The following is a 3885-nucleotide window of genomic DNA, read 5'->3' as shown; positions in this document are numbered from 1 at the left end:
AAATCCCTAAGCCCCGGGGTCACAATTTCATCAAAAATCTGACTTTCGGCCATTCACGCAAAAAGGGTGCCAAACGGTTGGAAATGCTCCCCTGAGAGGTTTGGCGGTCGAAACAGAAGGCTTTTTATCACAGGAAAAGAAATCAGCCCTTTACAACTTAACCGGCAGAAGAAGATTTTTTTGAAAAATCCCTAAGCCCCGGGGTCACAATTTCATCAAAAATCTGACTTTCGGCCATTCACTCAAAAATGGTGCCAAACGGTTGCAAATGCTCCCCTGAGAGGTTTGGCGGTCGAAACAGAAGGCTTTTTATCACAGGAAAAGAAATCAGCCCTCGACAACTTAACCGGCAGAAAAAGATTTTTTTGAAAAAATCCCTAAGGCCCGGGGTCACAATTTCATCAAAAATCTGACTTTCGGCCTTTCACTCAAAAATGGTGCCAAACGGTTGCAAATGCTCCCCTGAGAGGTTTGGCGGTCGAAACAGAAGGCTTTTTATCACAGGAAAAGAAATCAGCCCTCAACAACTTAACCGGCAGAAAAAGATTTTTTTGAAAACATCCCTAAGGCCCGGGGTCACAATTTCCTCATAAATCTGACTTTCGGCCATTCACCCAAAAATGGTGCCAAACGGTTGCAAATGCTCCCCTGAGAGGTTTGGCGGTCGAAACAGAAGGCTTTTTATCACAGGAAAAGAAATCAGGCCTCGACAACTTAACCGGCAGGAAAAGATTTTTTTGAAAAAATCCCTAAGGCCCGGGGTCACAATTTCATCAAAAATCTGACTTTCGGCCATTCACTCAAAAATGGTGCCAAACGGTTGCAAATGCTCCCCTGAGAGGTTTGGCGGTCGAAACAGAAGGCTTTTTATCACAGGAAAAGAAATCAGCCCTCGACAACTTAACTGGCAGAAAAAGTTTTTTTTGAAAAAATCCCTAAGCCCCGGGGTCACAATTTCATCAAAAATCTGACTTTCGGCCATTCACTCAAAAATGGTGCCAAACGGTTGCAAATGCTCCCCTGAGAGGTGCGGCGGTCGAAACAGAAGGCTTTTTATCAAAGGAAAAGAAATCTGCCCTCGACAACTTAACCGGCAGAGAAAGCTTTTTTTGAAAAAATCCCTAAACCCCGGGGTCACAATTTCATCAAAAATATGACTTTCGGCCATTCCCTGAAAAATGGTGCCAAACGGTTGCAAATGCTCCCCTGAGAGGTTTGGCGGTCGAAACAGAAGGCTTTTTATCACAGGAAAAGAAATCAGGCCTCGACAACTTAACCGGCAGAAAAAGATTTTTTTGAAAAAATCCCTAAGCCCCGGGGTCACAATTTCATCAAAAATCTGACTTTCGGCCATTCACGCAAAAAGGGTGCCAAACGGTTGGAAATGCTCCCCTGAGAGGTTTGGCGGTCGAAACAGAAGGCTTTTTATCACAGGAAAAGAAATCAGCCCTTTACAACTTAACCGGCAGAAGAAGATTTTTTTGAAAAATCCCTAAGCCCCGGGGTCACAATTTCATCAAAAATCTGACTTTCGGCCATTCACTCAAAAATGGTGCCAAACGGTTGCAAATGCTCCCCTGAGAGGTTTGGCGGTCGAAACAGAAGGCTTTTTATCACAGGAAAAGAAATCAGCCCTCGACAACTTAACCGGCAGAAAAAGATTTTTTTGAAAAAATCCCTAAGGCCCGGGGTCACAATTTCATCAAAAATCTGACTTTCGGCCTTTCACTCAAAAATGGTGCCAAACGGTTGCAAATGCTCCCCTGAGAGGTTCGGCGGTCGAAACAGAAGGCTTTTTATCACAGGAAAAGAAATCAGGCCTCGACAACTTAACCGGCAGAAAAAGCTTTTTTTGAATAAACCCCGGGGTCACAATTTCATCAATAATATGACTTTCGGCCATTCCCTGAAAAATGGTGCCAAACGGTTGCAAATGCTCCCCTGAGAGGTTCGGCGGTCGAAACAGAAGGCTTTTTATCACAGGAAAAGAAATCAGCCCTCGACAACTTAACCGGCAGGAAAATATTTTTTTGAAAAAATCCCTAAGCCCCGGGGTCACAATTTCATCAAAAATCTGACTTTCGGCCATTCACGCAAAAAGGGTGCCAAACGGTTGGAAATGCTCCCCTGAGAGGTTTGGCGGTCGAAACAGAAGGCTTTTTATCACAGGAAAAGAAATCAGCCCTTTACAACTTAACCGGCAGAAGAAGATTTTTTTGAAAAATCCCTAAGCCCCGGGGTCACAATTTCATCAAAAATCTGACTTTCGGCCATTCACTCAAAAATGGTGCCAAACGGTTGCAAATGCTCCCCTGAGAGGTTTGGCGGTCGAAACAGAAGGCTTTTTATCACAGGAAAAGAAATCAGCCCTCGACAACTTAACCGGCAGAAAAAGATTTTTTTGAAAAAATCCCTAAGGCCCGGGGTCACAATTTCATCAAAAATCTGACTTTCGGCCTTTCACTCAAAAATGGTGCCAAACGGTTGCAAATGCTCCCCTGAGAGGTTTGGCGGTCGAAACAGAAGGCTTTTTATCACAGGAAAAGAAATCAGCCCTCAACAACTTAACCGGCAGAAAAAGATTTTTTTGAAAACATCCCTAAGGCCCGGGGTCACAATTTCATCAAAAATCTGACTTTCGGCCATTCACTCAAAAATGGTGCCAAACGGTTGCAAATGCTCCCCTGAGAGGTTTGGCGGTCGAAACAGAAGGCTTTTTATCACAGGAAAAGAAATCAGCCCTCGACAACTTAACTGGCAGAAAAAGTTTTTTTTGAAAAAATCCCTAAGCCCCGGGGTCACAATTTCATCAAAAATCTGACTTTCGGCCATTCACTCAAAAATGGTGCCAAACGGTTGCAAATGCTCCCCTGAGAGGTGCGGCGGTCGAAACAGAAGGCTTTTTATCAAAGGAAAAGAAATCTGCCCTCGACAACTTAACCGGCAGAGAAAGCTTTTTTTGAAAAAATCCCTAAACCCCGGGGTCACAATTTCATCAAAAATATGACTTTCGGCCATTCCCTGAAAAATGGTGCCAAACGGTTGCAAATGCTCCCCTGAGAGGTTCGGCGGTCGAAACAGAAGGCTTTTTATCACAGGAAAAGAAATCAGGCCTCGACAACTTAACCGGCAGAAAAAGATTTTTTTGAAAAAATCCCTAAGCCCCGGGGTCACAATTTCATCAAAAATCTGACTTTCGGCTATTCACTCAAAAATGGTGCCAAACGGTTGCAAATGCTCCCCTGAGAGGTTCGGCGGTCGAAACAGAAGGCTTTTTATCACAGGAAAAGAAATCAGGCCTCGACAACTTAACCGGCAGAAAAAGATTTTTTTGAAAAAATCGCTAAGCCCCGGGGTCACAATTTCATCAATAATCTGACTTTCGGCCATTCACTCAAAAATGGTGCCAAACGGTTGCAAATGCTCCCCTGAGAGGTTCGGCGGTCGAAACAGAAGGCTTTTTATCACAGGAAAAGAAATCAGGCCTCGACAACTTTACCGGCAGAAAAATATTTTTTTGAAAAAATCCCTAAGCCCCGGGGTCACAATTTCATCAAAAATCTGACTTTCGGCCATTCACTCAAAAATGGTGCCAAACGGTTGCAAATTCTCCCCTGAGAGGTTTGGCGGTCGAAACAGAAGGCTTTCTATCACAGGAAAAGAAATCAGCCCTCAACAACTTAACCGGCAGGAAAAGATTTTTTTGAAAAAATCCCTAAGCCCCGGGGTCACAATTTCATCAAAAATCTGACTTTCAGCCATTCACTCAAAAATGGTGAGAGGTTTGGCGGTCGAAACAGAAGGCTTTTTATCACAGGAAAAGAAATCAGCCCTCAACAACTTAACCGGCAGAAAAAGATTTTTTTTAAAAAAAATCCCTAAGCC

Source organism: Podarcis muralis, chromosome 6 (genome assembly GCF_964188315.1).
Source record: "Podarcis muralis chromosome 6, rPodMur119.hap1.1, whole genome shotgun sequence".
Lineage (NCBI taxonomy): Eukaryota > Metazoa > Chordata > Lepidosauria > Squamata > Lacertidae > Podarcis > Podarcis muralis.
Note: the sequence above shows the minus strand (reverse complement) of the source record.